Raw genomic sequence first — 20,418 nt, forward strand, 5'->3', positions numbered from 1 at the left:
CATATTGCTTTCTATCTGCTGTAAATGTAGGAATTGTTGATGGATATGTATATCCTCCTTCCACGATTCCCCAAACATCCATTCCAGGCAATTGTAGATATGTTGTGTTTCTTATCTTCCAGTAGAAAAAGTTGCTCCCATCAAAGATTGGTGGCCTAACGGATGCCTCTCTTTCTTGGTTACTCATCCTGATGGATCTTCCTTCAAGCGATCAAGCTTCTTCTAAAGTACCTACTCCGATACCAATTGTTGGAAATAATACTAAGAGGTGGGGGGGGGGGGGGGGGGGGGGTTGAATCAATATTAGTAAATCAATAATCTTTTCATTTCCATTATCAGATTCATATACGCTACTTCATTTAAGGCAACCCATGTGTATATGCAACTGTGTTTAACGCAACTAGCGTATATCCAGTAAACTTATGAATCAGTTAGTTGATCTTTAATGAGTGCATCAGAACATTATCAACCACATAAACGATAAATAGGTGCAGTAAAACGGAATAGATCATCACACATAAGAAGCACACATGAACACCATGATATAAGGTGGAAACCCAATGTGGCTGAAAACCACCTGCTACAATTCGTCTCTATCTTCTTTTAATAAGAAACTTATTTTTATAATATTTCTGTCCTGGTGCAGTCTTATACCAGTACGCAGGCTTCTACCTACAGAAGGCTACAACTTTCTCTCGTTCTTCAGCTTCTCTTGGAAGGGAGCTACAACCCCCTTAGCTCTTGTACTCGCTGATGTACTAGTACGTAGGAACTGACCTACAGAAGGCTACAACCTTATTTTTCTTCCAAGGACCATGTTTCATAAATTTTCTGACTAGATCCATAAATACAAACAATCAACACTACAATACAATCATTAACTATGAATCACCCAACAACTGAATCATTGAAACCCTGTCATGAAAACATAGTCACCAAAACACAGACCAGAGCCTAGAACTCTACAATAATCACTAGAACCAATAACAACCTGAAATATCAAATATCATAATGTATATGCTACTTGACTGCGTCAAACTAGCATGTATATGTTTCTTCACCAGAGAGAACTCGCGTACATATATGAAAATAATTACTTATACCTTCGCTGCAATTTTCAGCTTCAGATATACCTAGAACATAAGATATAAACGATAAGACATGCATCAATATTCAGATCTATTCATGATCATACCATATAATGATAATACATTTTAATCTTCATGATCCTGGTCCATCAACCTTTATCAACCGCATAGGTGCCTCCTTGGTTCAGATCAAGCAAGGCATCACAAACCCATAACTAGCATACTAGATCTCACACTTCGTCAGATATTCATCACTTGAGCACTTGCCCCTCTTTGCCTAATGATCTTCTCCTTATATAAGTTTAGGGTTTTCTCAATACCATGGTCCAAAACCATGTAGAACCAATACCTTGGACTCAATACCTTGGGTCAACATTTCGGACCAATTACCATGGACTAATACCAAAATACCATGGACCAAATACGACGGACCAAAACTTATTTTTCCAACATGTACGCGCCTTAATTTCTGTGAAACTGTGTGTGCACATATACGTGCCTTTTGTTCTTATAACCCACGTGCATACACACTTTCATCAAGGTTAACCTATGTATACCTCTTTCTAATAATTAATTCTTTGCTCTTGACTTGTTGCACTATGATCTGTCATCTGACTGAGTTGCCATCAAAGACAACACCTGTATCATACCTCTGAGTGAGTTGCCATCGAGGACAACAACTGTATAATAATGCCAACAACCATGACACATAGCATAGCATATATATACATATATTATTACATAATAAGTTGTAAAAAAATGTTAGGTAAAATTTTAAATATATCATCATGGTGGATTAAACTAAAATAAAAACTCAACCTTCCAAAGAAAACCCCTAATTTAATATATATATATTTATCAAGTTCAGTCGTATAAGCTAGAAAAATTCGAAAATCTATTCATTCGATTCAGTTAGTTGGAAATTGGGTAAGTCGAGTTTGGTACATATTATTGTGACCATAAATTTTAATATTTAAAAAAATTAAATAAACTGCAAATTGCATATTATATTAAAATATTTTGATAAAGAATTTTGTTGGTATAAAATTTAATATTTAAAAAGTTAAGAAAATAATGTTTTATCCTAACATTTAAAAATATATAATAAAAAATTAATTTCGTAAATGGTTTTTTAAATAAAAAATTATATTAAAAATTAAAGGTAGAAATTTTTATATAAAAAAATATAATAAATCGTCAATTGCATATTAAAATATATACTGTGGAAAACAATAAATTTTATATTTAATATAGTAGAAGAGAGTAAATTTATAGTTGCGAAAAATAATAAATTCGTTTATAAATATTTATAAGATATATAATCGCAACTTTTTTCCATATTGAATTTTATTATTTTTATTCTTTTTTCACAGTGGTTTCTTTTTTGGAATTTGGTATGTATGCATGGTCCAGTCTAATGCTCAATGAGAACCATGAATTATGGATTGGGTGTTCTTCCCTCTGTTTTTTGTTTTGGATTGAGTAGAATGTGCAACCTTTCACTAGATGAAGAGAATGCACTTTCAACCAGATGCACTGAAGATGCAAAATCTTAAGATTTAGTTATTAATTAAGGTTTAGTTATTAATTAAAATTTAAGGTTTAATTATTAATTAATAATAAAATTACTAAATATATTAAAATTTATGATCTGAGGTTGTTACACTTTTATAAAATTCATGCAATTTTATGGTTTTATTTTAATAAAATCTCATAATATTAAAAATGTGTATAATGCTTTTAAAATTTTTAATTTATAAATAATTAGTTAAAAAATCCAAAATATAAAAATATAAAAAAATTTAAATTTTTGAAAAATCTATACTTCATAAATTTTTTCTATATAAAATCAAATTGGAATTGGAATTTAATAACTATAATGTATTCCGAAAAATTGTATAATCTAATTACAGGTCAAACAGTTCTTCTAACTTTTAGAACAAATTGATTAAAAAAACACACAACTCAATCAATTATTTAAATGTTAGAACAAAGTGATAAAAAGATATGTGCAAAAATACAACTCAAACCATCCGTCTAAATTTTAGGACAAACCAATAAGATGTGTGAAACAAATTATAAAATAAAATAAAATTTCGACAATACTGCTGCCACATCAATGTTTGGCAGACATGAATAAGGCTGGCCTACAAAAGTTTGTCGATGAGCGTCCCTTCCATCGTTTGCAGAGACAATGTTTAATCAATGCAATATAGCCATACATTCAATTCATGCATTTTTCCTCATTGGTATGCCTTCTGTCATTTGCAGAGATTATATTAATCCTTACAACATAATGAGACACTTAATCTCAATGGGTGTCCCTTTCGTCATTTACAGAGATTATCATTGATTATTGCAATATAACCGAACATTTATTCATGTCCTGTTGCCAATTAGCGTCTGTCTCGTCGTATCAGAGAACAAAATCACTCAAATAACTTGATCGGTTCATTACTGAGCTTGGAAATTTATACACATTTCTAGCTAGGTATACAAAATAACTACACTGGATTAGCCGACTATTGAATAGTGATCGGCGCCATCTAAACAGTGAGAGGCATCGATCGTGATTAATGCCTGAAACCTCCCCTTAACCACGATCTACATGTTAACTTGCCTGCTGGTCTAAGTGTTAGCTAGGCTTACAACATAATTTGGATTTTCTACAACGCACAACTTACTTCTACATATTTCAAATTTAGCCTTTCCAAGAGGCTTGGTGAATATCTTAGCCACATTTTGATTTGTATTACAATATGATAAGTCAATTTCTTTTGATTGCAATTTTTCTCTTACAAAATGGTGTTGTGTGTCAATATGTTTTGCCCTTGCATTATATATGGGATTGTTTGCCAATTTGATAGTGCTTTGATTGTCACATCTGGTTACTGTAGGTGCTTGTTGTGTTTATCCAACATCTTCAAGTATCCTCCTAAGCCATATTACTTTACAGGTAGAACTGTATAATTATTTATACTCAGCTTTAGTGGATGACAATGAAAATGTTGGTTGTTTCTCACTGCTCCATAATATTGGTCCTGAAACAATATTGAACATGTATCCAGTAGTAGATTTCCTATCATCTAGATTTCCAGCCCAGTCAGAATCATAATAACCTGCCAATTCAACATCAAATTCATCAGTATACATATTACCATAATTAAGTGTTCCTTTCAAATATCGAAGGACTTTCTTTGCTACTTCCCAATGGCTTTCACAAGGCTTAGCCATGAACTGGCTATGTATGCTGACAGAATATGCTATATCTGGCTTGGTAGTGGTGAGATAGTTCAAACTTCCCACTAGTTGATGGTACATAGTTCCATTCACCTCTTTGGTTCCATCATCACTGCAAAATTTCACATTCTGTTCTAAAGGAGTAGATGTTGCCTTGCATTCAATCATATTGAATCTTTTAAGGATTTCCCTTGTATATTTGCTTTGTGTGATTAGTGTCTTACTAGATTCCCTCCAAACTTCAAGACCTAAACAATAATACAATTCACCAAGATCCTTCATCTCAAATACATGTGACAACTAATTTTTAATTTCTTCAATCAACTTGCATGCATTTCCTATTATGATAAGATCATCAACATATACAGATATTAAAGCAACATTCTTGCCTTCATCTTCCTTGATGTACAAGTTAGGATCATTTTTGCTTCTCATAAAACCTTTCTCATAAAAGAAAGAATCAATTTTCACATACCATGATCTTGGTGCTCGTTTGAAACCATATAAAGTTTTCTTTAACCTGCAAACCAGATGCTCCTATCCCTGTTTTACAAACCCTTCAGGCTGAACTAAATAAACTTCTTATTTTAACTCACCATTCAAAAATGCAGATTTGACATCTAACTGATGCAATTTCCAATTATATTTTGTAGCTAATGCAATCATGATTCTAATTGTGTTCAACTTAGCTACAGGTGAAAAAGCATCTTCATAATCAATTCCCTCCTTTTGTGAATATCCTTTTGCAACCAATCTAACTTTATGTTTATCAATACTTCCATCAACATTAAACTTGGATTTATAAAGCCATTTGCATCCTATGGGAACATTGTTTTTAGGCAATTCTGTTAATTCCCATGTGTCATTCTTCATTATAGAGTTATATTCTTCATTCATTACATCTCTCCATTCTTCATATTCTTTAGCTTCATCATAGCTTGAAGGTTCTACAACATTCATAACAAGACACATTAATGCATAATCTTTATACCTTACAGGTACCTGACTTTGACGTGATGACCTTCTTGGAGTTTTACTACTTTCATCTTTCTTTCGGCTTTGCAGAGTCTCCTCTCCTCTCCTTGGAGTGTCATGACCGCTTGATGCTACTTGCTCTTGAACTTGTACCTGTTCCTGTGCTTGTTCCTGTTCTTGTTCAACACTTGTATCTAGTTTGACATACTCATAAATATCAAGCCATATACTAGTATTATTTATTATATCACCTTCATTTACATTCTCATGAAACACCACATCCCTACTTGCAAGCAGTCTATGAGTACTGGGATCAAACAACTTGTATGCTTTCTGATTATCACAATAACTAATAAATATTCACTTAATTAACTTTGCATCAAGTTTTCTTCTTTCATCTTTTGGAATATGAGCAAATGCCTTGCAACCAAAAACTCTTAAATGACTCACTTTTGGTTTGCACCCATAAAATGCTTCAAAAGGTGTTTTAAGATCTAAACTTTTGGTTGGACTCCCATTTTTCAAATAAACAGTAGTATTAATCGCTTCAGCCCAAAAACCATTAGAGATATTTTTACCTTCAAGCATACTACATGCACATTCAACTAGTGTTCTGTTTTTCCTCTCAGCAACTCCATTTTGCTGAGGTGTATGTGGCACTGTAAATTGTTGCAAAATCCCATTGCTTTTACAATATTGATTAAATTCTCTTGATTTGAATTCTCCCCCCTGATTGGATCTCAAAATTTTGTTGTAATTACCTGTTTGTTTTTCCACCATACTCTTAAATTCTTTAAAGTACTCAAAAACATCACTCTTCTTTCTTATGAAATAAACCCATGAATAAGTAGATCTATCATCCACAAAAATAATAAAATACCATGCTCAACCAATAGATCTAGTTTGCATAGGTCCACATACATCAGTATGAATTAATTCAAGCATTTCCCCTTGCCTTTTTTCTTTATGTATAGGAAATTCCTCCCTATGTTGCTTGCTAAGTACACATGCTTCACATTCAACATGACCATTCTTCAAGATAGGAAGACCTTCAACCATTGTGTTCTTTTGAAGTAGCATTAAATCTTTGTGATTTAGATGTCCATACCTTTGATGCCATAAATCTACTGTTGATATTGTTGTAGATGCCAACACTTGATGACTTTTCCTGGTCACTCCAACTTATACAAGCCTCCAACTCTAGTTCCTGCGGCAATAACCTTGTACTGATCTTGAATGTCTTTCATTACACACTGTGATTTAACAAATTCCACCTTCAAATCTTTGTCAAATTCCACCTTCAATAGTAGAAACAGAAATTAAATTCTTTTTGATACCAGGAACATACATCACATTATTGATCTATCTCTCTTGTCCATTAGGCAAATTCACACCTATTACTCCATAACCTTGAACTTTAAGTGATCTTTTATCTCCTAGATAAACGTATGTTCCATCAATGTTTTCATAATATTCATCAAACCACTCCTTATTACAAGACATATGGAGTGATGCACCAGAATCAATGAACCAAGCATTCACACCATCATTTTCCATAGATAATGCAGCATCAGAAACAAACAATTTAAGATTTTTAAATCCATCACTGATTGAGGTATCTTTGTCCACAAAATTTCCATTATGCCTTCTATTTCTTTGCTTAGACTCATTATATTTCCTTTTATAACAATCTTTAGAATGATGCCCAGGTTTGCCACAATAATAACAATCATCATTTCTCTTATCATGGATTGGAAATTTAGACTATGTCATACCTTTTTGTTTTGCTTGAAACTTGCCTCCTTTATTCTTGTCCCATGGCTTGCCTCTGTATGGATATTTTCCCTTGGCTACCAACGCCAAATCTGAACTACTAGAGCCCAAATTAAAGATTTTCATCCTCTCCTCTTCTTGTAGAAGAATTCCTGTCAATTGATCAAATGTAGGGGGTTTCTCTCTAGATGAAAGACTTGAAGCAAAAATTTGATAATCTTTCACTAAGCCATTTAATGTGATGGTGATTAAGTCTGTACTAGACACCTTTTCACCAATATCTCCTAACTTATCACTTAAATCTTTGACACGAGATATGAAATTCCTTATATTTTCATTTGATCCCATCTTTAGAGATAAAAGCTTAGTCTTCAAAAGCAAGATTCGGTTTGTATTTGTTGTTTCATACAAACCCTTCAACGTATCCCATGTTTCTTTTGATGTCTTGCAATCTCTGATGTCAGGAATAATGTTTTCCTTTACGGACATATGCAACAACACCTTTTCTTTCATCTCCCTTCTCTCCCAATCTGGAATAGAACCTTCAACAGTGGGTTTGGGCTCATCCCCACTCACAATGGGCCACAAATTATAACCTTCTAAAATAGACAATAACTTGAATTTCCAATTCACATAATTTCCTCCATCAAGTTTGGTGGATTCATTCAAATAAGTATCAGGCAACAAATTTGCCATGATGAAAAAAAATATTTCTCCAATCACCAAAATGCCACCAAATCTAAATCAAAATACACCAAATTTCACTAAATCTCAAAAAATTTTCACCACACATGCACCATAAAAATCTTTGCTAACTCCTTTTCACTATTAAAAATTTTCAATCTTTTTATTTTTATTTTTTACTTTTCACCACATTAAATACCTTATCACTCTATTATAATATTCTCATTAAAAATAAATGTCCCCTTTTTAAATTTAGTCTCAACACTTGAAATAAAGCAAATCTTTTAAAACTTCTCCCAACAAAATCTTTTAACTCAAATCACTTTCACTTTTTTTTTCAAATAGCATGAAAATTCTTTGCTTCAAATGATATTTGGAAAGCACTTCAATATCACACATTGCAAGCAGAGTGTTGGCCTCTGCATCACCCATGAAAATTCTCAAACCTCAAACCTTGCATTATACCTTTACACGACTCAGACCATGGCAATGGCAGAAAAACTACTCATCCGCTTCAGCGAATGCAGCAGTGGCAGAAGAAGAAGTAGAAATAGACCAGAGAAAGCTCCCAGCTGACTACGATCCCGCGACCTTCGACCCCACAGCCAGCACCAGTATGAATAGCAATAGCGCTCTTAGAGCAGTGATTAAATACACAATGCTCTCACACAATCAACAGTGTCTCCAACAAAGGCATCGACCAATTACACAGGGCGCAATCTCAAATTACACTACTCGGCTTTCCAATTACATGACTCGGCTTACACAATAAACTCAGCTCACCTCACCATCACAGTGATATCTCCACACATGGAGCATGGGAATATTACTCCTATCCACAACACACACCACCGAGCCTCACACAGAGCTTTGATACCATATCGGAGAACAAAAGTACTCAAAAAACTTGATCGGTTCATTACTAAGCTTGGCAATTTATACACATTTCTAGCTACGGATACACAATAACTGCGTCGGATTAGCCGACTACTGAATAGTGATCGGCATCGTCTGAACAATGAGTGGTGCTAATTGTGATTAATTCCTGACACGTCGTTTGTAGTGATATTCAATAATCATTACAATAGGGATAGAGATTTCCTCTATGTCGTTTTTCCAATGTTTGTGCCTCTAAACAATTAACCCAAAATAAATAGCATGTACGAGATTCTTTGCGTCAAGGGATCATATAGGTTTTCTTTACTGATATCATTGTCTGGACGCTTCTGAATAGTATTATGGTGCTGCAATAGCAACTTCGCATGTCCACTGGACCACTGATTTCGAATTTTTTGTAGAGGTGCCAATGGCCACTGCCCCATCGAGTTTGAATCTTTTGCAGATGTGGTATAAATTTAATTTTCAATTTATAGGCACCCATTACTTTAAATGGAATAGTAGAAAGGGCAGGGGGAAATTGGTAATCAATCACTTTAATGGTTAAAAGTTTCCTTTCACAACTCCGTAAGAGAGAGGGAGTTCAAGATGTATTGTTCATTCACAGCGATTGAATATCTAACATTCAGAAAAATATAATAACAAAATTGATTTTACGCCATAAAGAATATTTTAATCTTTAACATTGTAATTTTATTTTATTATATTATTTTATATGTAATTGATATTTAATATTTTAAAAATATTAATATATAAATAATTACTTTAATATTTAATTATAAAAAATAACTATATATATCTATATATCTATATCTATATATATAAACATGCACTTTGTATAGAGGTTTTTTTCTATTCAACCAGAAATTATTATATTATATTTAGAAAGATATTATCAACAATTTTCAAATCTATATTAAGTCAACCCTAAGTGTTTCAAATGGATATTTATGTAACAATAAAATGGCTATATATAAAGAGAATCTTCCAATAACTATTGAGTACATGGAAATATAGTATCATTATGTATCATGACATTTTCATGGGTCACTATCACAATCTAAATAGAGCTAGGAAACCATAAAGTGGCTTACTTTTGAGCACAACAATTATTAGAAAAAAAACACAAGTGGGGATTGTTAGGATGATAATTTAAGCTTGAATCTTGGTGGTGGTTTTCTATTAATAAATAGAAGTGAGCACATCCACTGCAAATATGTCTCCAAAATTGAAACTCATGTCTTCACTCTTGGCCTTGGCCTATTGACCCTCAAGACCAACCATGCATAAATCCAAAAGCATAAATACTTACACCGAGCCTTCAAAATATTGATGTTTCTACTTGTTTTAAATGGAAATTATTGTCTATCTATTAGTCGCATATGTGTTATTTCTATCGATGCTACTACAATGGATGTCATTGTTGGTGATCTCTTCTTGCTTTCAACTTACAAATTGCAATCACCAACCATGATGAATAGGTTCTAGATAGATAGGTCACACAATAAATACTCGGATACACATATTAAGGCCATAGATTTGTGAAATATAACTCTTGTGATCCATCCATTTACATTCATTGGTTGATGGTGTGCCAAACATAAAATGACCACATGAATGATTACATAAGTATGTAGATAAAAATCAAAATACTGAAAGGATATCTTCCATCAAAGGTCATAAGAGTAGTGAGCCCAATGATGTCCTTAAATTATGAGGAAAATAATATTAATGGATAAATTCTTAGACCCAATTTCTAAGGATTCCTAGGCCTTTGACAATGGCTAAGCATGGAAAGAAGATGTTAATCAAAGATTTTTCCGATCATAGTAAATAATTGTTGAACTACTGAAGATTCAAAAAGAGAAGTAGACAAGTTCCTTTTCAACAAAGGCAGACTATAGAAGGGTGTAGAGGCATTCATGGGGGGAATCCATAACATATATTCATATTGAAAAGAAGTGTGGATGTGGCTTGGAAAATTTTAGACAATAGAAAAAGCAACCTTGGTTTATGAAAAAGCCATTCTGAAGAAGAGGAGAGCTCATACCTTTCTCAATGTTTTATACACATGGTAGTGAACATCCTATCATAGGAACTCAAAAAAAGCTATGTAAGTATCCTTGCTTTCAACTTCCTGACCCATTAGCAAGCCAAATGTAGGTACATAAATGTATAAGAAATGGCCCAACAAATTGCTTTTAGAAACATTTCAACTATGTCCAAAACAAATTAATTTGCAAAGGTGTGGATTGGATGGCTACATTATCAAAGTGTAATTATTTTTGGACCATGAATGGTAAGAAGATCAGTGGATAGTTTGATGGATGATGATTGGACACAAACATGATTCAAAGTGGTTACGGATACAAGAGGAAGTTTTCAATAAAACCACTTGCCTGGAAAATGCATCTAAAATAATTAGTTTTTGTTAGATCTAAGACTTTTGTGATCCATATTGATCAAGATATTATCTTTCGGATTAATCACATCATTGAATTTTGGTCGATGTTTTGAACCAACTAATGTTGTTTATCCTTAGAACAAAGTTGAAAAAACCAATATTCCCAATAGCTTTTCTCATTTAGCACTATAACTTGGGAGGATCACCTTGACTATCCCCTTAAGATATAAGCAATTTTGATTCCTATTAGCCTTTAATTGGAGTGGGTTCGAACAAGTTAGTTGAATTTTCTTCACTTTGTGTCAATTCATCTCGTAAAGAGCATGAAATTGCTAGTATCACACAACGCCAAATAAATCTCTCGAAGAGAGGCATATATAAGGAAAAATTAAGGACAAGAATCATTCTCTTTAAAAGGAGGAATATCAAAAGGTAAGTGGCATATAATTGGAATTCATCATTTGGACACTACCATGCCTAATTGTCTCCACTCAACCACATTGTGCTTCACAAGTATTTCCATCTTGTTGATGGTGTGGGATGTCACCAACATATAGGGGATCTCCCCAATATAAGGTCCCAATTAGTCATCACAATGTTTGGTATAGGAGTCACATCCAGAGTATGACTTGGATGTCATTTACTTAACTATATGCCTTGGATGTAACTGTCAGCACAAGGGAGAAGCGCAAATGTCCTTTTGAATGAGCAAGCGCACCTTGTGACTGTTCAATTAGATATGTATCAAGGTTCTCTTACGTCAAGGGGAAAATAAATTGAGCCTCTAAGAGAGAAGTAATAATAATACCCTAATTGAGATAAGTGTTAATAAGAAAGACTCATCCAACATCGAGAGAAATAGTTCACATAGATGTGACAATCATTATACAAATTACAACACATTTCTAATAAGTAAGTACCGAAGTCACTGAAATAGTTCAATCACCCTAGTACAGGTGAAAGAAAACATGAACCCTAAACATTCGAAGAACAATATTAGAAACATTCACAATCCATGTGTGAAAATGTGCTAGACTAGATGGCTTTAATACTAAGCAAAAGTCCCAAGATACATAAATACAATTAACATAACTAGCTTCAATAGTGGAGTATTAGAGCCACTACATGCTCCCCAAATGTACTAACTCTATTTATCTAATGCCTTGCAGTTGAAGCTAAGGTTAAAAATCCTATGCAAGAGAAATTAGGATCCTTTTATAACTTGATCTAAGATCATTCTCATCCCCATGACTCTTGACTTTCTAACTTCCATTGACCTTTGTAATTTTACAACCTTTGGACTACCAAATGACTCTTGGAATTATATATGAATTTTTGTATTACATGATTTTTGGACTTCCATGACTCTTTTGTCCATACGTAACTCTTGGACTTCTTATTATTTGTCTTTACAATGATTACAACATTAAATGACAACTTCCACATCATCGTATGATGAAGAAATGACATATCACTATCTTTGATGACTCAAACTAATATTGACTAATGACATGGACTTTCTTCAGTGATGATATGGATGCCACTCTTGTCTTCTTTTTTCATACAACTTCTGATCATCAATGCATTCAGCCTCAATAACGTCTTTGGCCTCAGAGTCTTGAAGGTGCTTCAATCATCAAGCTTCTAATGTTCTCTTTATTCTTTGAGGCTTCCCTTTTGTGTGTTCTTTCCCTGATCTTCCTCTGTGCTTGTCATGTATTTTATGGAACACATGTATCTGGAATCACTCATGACAAGTAACCATCAACCTAAAAATATCCTATTCTACCATGTTTTTTTTCATATTTTCTATTTATTCTTTTTCATCGCACTAAAAGGAGATAAGGATAGATGTTGGTTGCATTCACCCACTTCGAAGGACTTAAGGGATGAGAGGGAAGGCTTAAGGGCTTCAGCATGCCCTCATACACAAGTCTGGAGGACAAAGGAGGAGGCTTTGGGCTTCCCAAGTGCATTGCACGCTCAAGGGAGAGAAGGAGGTTGTATGGAGCACTCCTGAGGGCTGAAGGAGGAAGGCTTCAAGCCTTTAGGATACACAAATGCACTGAAGAGGCTCAAGATGGTGCATGACACAAGTGCGAAGGATGAAGGTTGATGCTTCAAGCCTTTGGAGTGAGCTCATGCACTCAATGGGTCGAGGAGGGCACATGGCACATTGTGGCAAGATAAAGGGTTGAGATTAGGGTCCTTAGGGTGTGCTCATGTGCTCATGGAGGGTGCACTTCTTCAAGTCGAAGGAGTATGCTCAAAGGAAGACCTGGTCTCCTAAAGGGTGCATTTCAAAATAAGGGAGGGGAAAAAGAGCTTAGAGAGGGCACTTTTTACTCTTGGAGCACATATGCACACTTTTGAACAAGGAAGGATTCTTGTTCAAAGCTTCAGAGTGCACAAATACACCTTTGGCCTTAATAGGTTTGTGCTGAAATCAAAATTTGCCTAAGTTTGGTAGATAGGACAAGGGGTGAGCATGATGAGTTTTACATAAAAATCATGTATGACACATACCGACTCATCAAGAAGAATTAGACAAGCTCAAGAAATGCTAAGTAAAAATCAAAATTCCACTTTTAAAACATTCCCCATGTACAATCAATGAAATGTGTGTGATTCCTCCTTGAAAGTGTCATTTTATAACAACAAAGATATTACGACCATGAAATGCACTTAAAGATTATGTAATCAATGTGATGACACTTGAGATCATTCAAAAACACTTGATCGACATAGAATAACATGAGAAAACACTTGATGATCAAGGTGATACTAGATACAACAGTGATAGTAGGCTCAAAAAATTTGAATGTAGTGATATTTTGGAGTGTTTTTTAGTAGCAAAAACACTTGGCGACACGCTGGGTTGACTTCAGGTTTTTTCTCAAGGAAGAGATTTTGGTTAATGGATAAACGTGTTGTAGTGAAAACTCAACACCCCCATTTTTGAGTTATTTATTTCAAAGTTTTAGTTAAGTGTCCTACAATTTTTCCAAAAATTTCATTTTCATCAGATTTCTATTTTGATTGCTTTGTTGAGTTCAAATTTTTGTTGGATTTCAATCGATACTTGTTTCATCTCAATTGGTTACATAGTTTGCAAATGGTGCTCATCCAAAGTTCGATAATTTTCACCAACTGGGTTTAAAAATGTACAAAATGTATATTATATGAATTCTTGTAAATAAATTAGTAATTTAAGTGTAAATATCAATTTTTATTATTTTTTTCTAATTAGCTAATTTTTTCCATAACGGTCCTACAAAATTACTACAACCAAATTATAGAAAAAATAAATTTATGTGTTTTGGATATTGGAAGTTAATATAGATTTCAATTATTTTTTTTTTAACCATAATGAGTAGTGTTTATATATATATATATATATATATATATATATATATATATATATATATATATATATATATATATATATATATATATATATATATATATAAATCATGCCCATTTGCGTGCAAAAATCAGGATTTTATATCATATTTTCCAGCTTGGTAAGGGCTTCTGATACATCCATTGTTCCCCATCTCTTCCTAGAGAGTTTTTCCTATGCTTCTTACAAAAAATTATCATTTCTGGCATCCTATGGCTATACAATTGACAGAACTGACATATTAAGTATATACATTTATAGTGTGTCATTCAAAAAAAAAAACTTAAAGTCTAGGTGAGTCCAAGAATTCTTCTTCCTTGCTCTTTCTTCTCTCCTCCATATTGAGCTTCCATAGGTCAGTTTGTTGATGTAATGTATCCACCTCATCTTCCAAATGTCGGATGCACTCCTCCTTTTCCATTTATTTCTCCTACATAGCCAAAGTTTCAAATTGTTGTTGTTAGATACATCACTACAGAATTTCCAAACCTTTCAGAATCATCAAATGCTCCCGCACACAGTCATTGCAGGCCCACCTGTTGCTGCTACCTTCCCTGGATTTTCCATCCCTTAACCCCTCTACTCCTAGGCCTGTGGCAGCCCCAGTATCTGGATATAGAATTGTCCTCTACAATATGCATTCCCATGGTGTTGTCCAAAATTCCACAGATGCACCACTTGAGAATGCCATAGTCCCACACCTCCAATATACCACGGACCCTCAGCTCCATATTTCCCACGAATTTAAGCTCAAGAACCCCCACCTGAACCTGCTTATCCACACATTTTGAGGCCTCTCTCAAGAAACAAGAATTATGTAAATCGACACACAAAGGTAACTTGACACTCAAGTTCCCTTTGCAACAAAAGACTCCTCTAGAGACCCCCCTGAATGGTGATTCTTTGACACAAAACCTGCAATAGATGCTTAGAGTACTGAGCTTCTGCCATGAGGCCTTCCTAGAGGCCACCTGATAAAAGATAAGCCTTGACCCATAATAGAAAATCAAACTGTTACTCTTTAGATAGAAGGTGAAGGATTGGATATTGGTGTTGTATTGGAGATCAATAGTCATGGAGCTGGGATCCACATGCTCCTCTTTAATTTCCAAACTAACAACCATAATTTCCCATCTCATCTCCTATTCCTTCATCCTTGACCATAATTTCTTCCCACGAGTCGCCAAAGTAAATATCAGCAGAGGGAATAAATGTTTCTCCTAATCTACCATTATTCTGCATTCAAATATACTGAAATGATGACCTTTGCAACAAAATTCATGCCGTGTGGACTTGATTCTCAAGAACTGTGATCGCCTAAGCCCAAGTGCAGTACCGTCGTAAAGGACATAAACATGTTTCCGTAGCAAACTAAGATAACCTTTGCCACAATGCACATGGATAGGACGGGCCAAAAAAGGGCTGATGCGATAGGTACCAAGAAGTGGGAGACCGAAAGAAAAGGTGAAGGGAGCCATAATGAAATGAAGAAGAGGAGGAGCAATAAGAGTGAGAGGATTAACGGGGTGAGAAGAAGAAAGGTGACAGACGATAGGGAGGAGAGGTTGTTAGGTCTCTATATTACTATTGTAGCCCTTTATTCTTATTAGTGAAACCCCCTTATTTTATTCTTGTGCTCATGTAGTCCCCATATTGTTATTATTGTGGCCCATAGAAGCCCACTATTGTTATTGTTGTGCCCTTAAGATATTATTGTTATGTAGCCTCTTATTATATTGTGACCCCTTAGACTCTTATACATAGAAAGGAGGCCTTGTAATTTGTATTATCCAAGAAGAGGCTATTTTTGAAGTCATTGATCTATCTACTATTATATTTTGTGATCTGGTTGCATAACATTTGGTATCCTAGCTTCTAAGGAAAGAACAACAGGGTGCAATTGCACAATTATGTTCACTAGAGGTTCAAAAACCAAAATCATATATTTCTCCTCATATTCAAAAAGTCTTGGACAATCATTCCAGGGTTCAAGTAGTGGAATATCACATTGAGCATCGAGAACAAGTTCCCCAACTCTTAAAGGATAACCTCACTTTCATGCAGAATCAAATGAAAGAATAGGAAGATAAACATCACAGCGAAGGAAGTTTTGAGGTAGGTGACTGGGTATTTTTACGGCTACAACCATATAGAAAAATGTCCCTCAAGCAAGCTAAGAAGGATAAAAAATTATCACCAAACTAATATGGTCCTTACAAGGTGTTGCAAAAGTTTGGTACCATGGAGTACAAATTCGAGCTTCCTGCATCTTCTTGAGTGCACCTAGTTCTCCATGTTTCATGCTTAAAGAAGCTTATAGGTGACAAGATCCTAGTTCAAACAATATTTCCAAAACATTATTAGGAAAAAAAAATCATATTGAAATTAGAAGTAGTCATGGAAGAAAGAACCCAACAGCTACGAAATCAGTCAATTTCAGAGTATCTCATCAAGTGGAAGAACTTACCCGCTGAAGATTCCACATGTGAGGATGCGAATTTTATACAGAAGCATCTAGAACTACTCAAGCGTCGAGGAAAAAACATTTTTGAATGACAGGGGCATGTTATGTTGTTATACTACTAGTGTAGCCCCTTATTGATATTAGTGCAACCCCGTTATTATATGGTTCTACCCATGTAGTTCCCGTATTGTTATTATTGTGCCCCATTGAAGCCCACAATTGTTATTGTTGTGCCCTTACAATATTATTCCTATGTAGGCTCTTATTATTTTCTGACCCCTTAGACTCCTAAATATAGAAAGGAGTTCTTGTCATTTATATCATTCGAGAACTCTTCATTTGTGTAATGCAAAGGAGGTTACCCCCTTGAAGAGGCTAATTTTGAAGTCGTTGATGAGCCCCAAATTTGGTAACATTTTGGGCTCATTTGGCCTAACTACCCTTGTTCAATCCTTCATTTTTCATAACTTATGCATTATTTTTTAGTATGTTTATGTCATTTGTACAAATAAGGGTAGTCACTATTCCTAGGTGGCTAACACGTGCTCATTTCAGGATTTTTTGACACATGTTGAAGCAAAATCGAGCAGATATGGGCTAGGAGATAGCCAAGCTTGGGTTGAGGATTTGTAGGGGGGTTGTCTATGGCATTAAATATCCTCCCTCGGAATCTTCACCCCCAACTCCGAGCTCCAAAGGCCACCAAAACCGGATCTAGAAGGCAGCCAAGCAGATTTCTTGGAAGGAGCTGTTCACCCACAGTTTGGGCAGCCAAGTCCCATAGATTTAGGAGGCCAGCTACGGCCTCATAGTGTATAAATGTTAAGGCTTTAGCCTTCGAAAAGGACTTTTGAAAAATTCTTGCATATTCTGCACTACGTGCTGCTAGCTCTGTTTTGTTCTTTTGTAGCCATTATTGGCATAGCTCTTGACTTATGATTATTTTTTTGATAATGGGAAGCAGTCAGATTTGATATCAGCTCTGAGAGTTTTTATAGGATCCATAATTCTCGGGGTTGGGCCCAACTAGAGAGCCTAGGGCCTCCTTATTTGTATTGTTATCTTTCCTTTCAGCACTGTGATTTTCCTTTTATGCATCTGAAACGAAGTTTGTTGAGCTAGATTTAGTTGTGTTGGTTAAGTAGGTTATTGTTGAGGAATAGAATTACTTCAGATGTGTAGAACAGATTGATAAGATAACGATTGATAAAAGCTCCATAAAAGGGTTGCCTGCACTCTCAGTTTCACCTCTCCCTTATTGGATCAGGGGCTAGAACTGTGGAACCAGTGCTGTTCAACAAAAACACTAGTTTGATTGACCATGCAATCATTGGTGTAATGTTTTCCATTTGTAGAAGTTAGTCATGCGTTCAAACCTTTTTAGATGTTCCTTTGATTAAGTGTTGTACATGGTTCTCTTTGGAAATAAAGCTGTTGTTCATTTGTTTCGTCGACAGTTTGGATAGATTAGCTAAGATTCCGATTGTATGCAGGGTTTGGTTGATTCAGTTAAGTGCACACCGTGCAGGGCATGTCCATCTTTCTCTCATCCACCTAAGCTTCGTCCAAGCTAGCTGCTCCATCTCCTAGTTAGCTTCTTTGTCTCACAACTACTCTTCTGTCCACGTAACCCTACCTTCTTGCTCTTCCATTGCCTTAGCCTTCCTTAAGACAAGTTAGCTCTCCACACCCTCTCATCAATTCATCCATTAGTCACCGGGTCATCTCAGACCCCTACCCTACCTCCCTATCCATTCATGCATCCTCTTTCACTCACCCATCTTCCAAAATCCAATGTCAGAACATCGTGTAGAAATTTCTGAACATCCCGTAGAAATCCCTGAAACATCCTGTAGAACCCCTGCAGACTTCCTGTAGAAGCTCACAAGTGAGGTTGCTAGCTAGCCAAACTTGTTGAAACTCTCTGGAAGGGTGTTAGGGACTCCGTAGACCCTCTCTGAACCTTCCCAACCTTTTCCAAGCATTTCTCGTCCTTGATCCACCCCTGCACAGTAAGAAGCTAGTTAAAAGTACATGCATGATAATTCTGATAACTTATTCAAAAATACAAAAAGATGTTTTCTTCAGATAGAGGTAGTCTAGACACATGCATTTTACTTTCATATAAGTAATGGCATCTCTTTTAATAGTTTGCATCCTCTCCTTTGCATCAGTAGGACTAGCTGGTAGAATTAGGGTTTGCTAGGGTTTGTGTTACTTTTTGGCTTTCAGTTTCTTTCCGCAAGTAGATTAGCTTCCTTTGAGTTAGCTTTCGTCCATCAGTTAAAAAGCTTCTTCTAAGAGCTCATAGAAGTTGGCTTAATCCCCTAGCGGCCTTGTGCCAGCTGACCATGTGACAGTTGTGGTAAGAACTAGTACTTGTGCATACAGCATCGTCGCTTCCAAGTTTGTTACGAACTACCGGGTTGATAAGAGTAAAGAAGGGAGTCCCAGGAGTTGCAGCATTATTGCTGTAATACTGGAGCGCACCATATTTTTTGCACCGTTGCTGGGGAAGCATCAGAGTATTGGTGATTGTTGCTTTTCTTCTATTTTTCTACACTCGCCTTCTGCTAAATAGTTTATTTCATTTCCATTCTGCAATTTCATTTCCGCAAAAGTAAAATAGATATTTCATGCTTTCATAGATTAGCAATTTCAATTCTGCAAGCGTAGACTAGCAATTTCAATTCTGCAAGCGTAGACTAGCAATTTCAATTCTGCAAGCGTAGACTAGCAATTTCAATTCTGCAACCGTAGACTAGCATTTCATTCCTGCAATTTCATTTGAGCAACATAGCTTAGTCATTTCCTGCTTTCATTTCAATTCCGCATCTTCATTTCAGCAAGATAGCTAGTTGCAGTTCAATCTATTTTAGTTTTGTAGGTACAAGCAGAGAAAGAAAAAAGCAATCAAAAGGCTTTCCATTTCATGGCTCGTAGGAATAAGATAAAACCGGCAAATTCTTACCCAACACCCCCACCACTTCACTGAGTCACCCTTCTCTCTTCTTTGGTGACAGTGATCCAGAAGAACCCATAGGCGAGCCTCCTGAGACATACGAAGATCCTATACTAGAAGAAGAGTTAGAAACCATCCCACCTAAAGCCATGGCTGAAGATGGAAGAGAAGATGAGAGAATAGAAGGTGCCTTTCCCATCCGAGAGACCAATGGAGACATGAAAATGACAAACATAAGCCCCTCCACTTTACCTCACTTCCATGGATTGACTACTGAAGACCCTGATACCTTCTTGTTTGAGTTTGCTGTCCTTGGTCAAACCTATGACTATACAGAAGATGAGCAAAAACTGAAACTCTTTCCCTATACTCTCAAGGGTGCAGCATTACGCTGGTTCATGGGATTACCTGGAAATAGTATCACCACTTGGGCTCAGATGCAGCAAGCTTTCAATACCAAATACCGGGACTACTGTAGGTCTAAGGAAGCCAAGGGAGAAATCTTTAGGATGACCATGGGAAATGAGG

Source organism: Pinus tabuliformis, chromosome 1_2 (assembly GCF_031772625.1).
Source record: "Pinus tabuliformis cultivar Carrire ecotype Pingquan chromosome 1_2, CPIR1, whole genome shotgun sequence".
NCBI lineage: Eukaryota > Viridiplantae > Streptophyta > Pinopsida > Pinales > Pinaceae > Pinus > Pinus tabuliformis.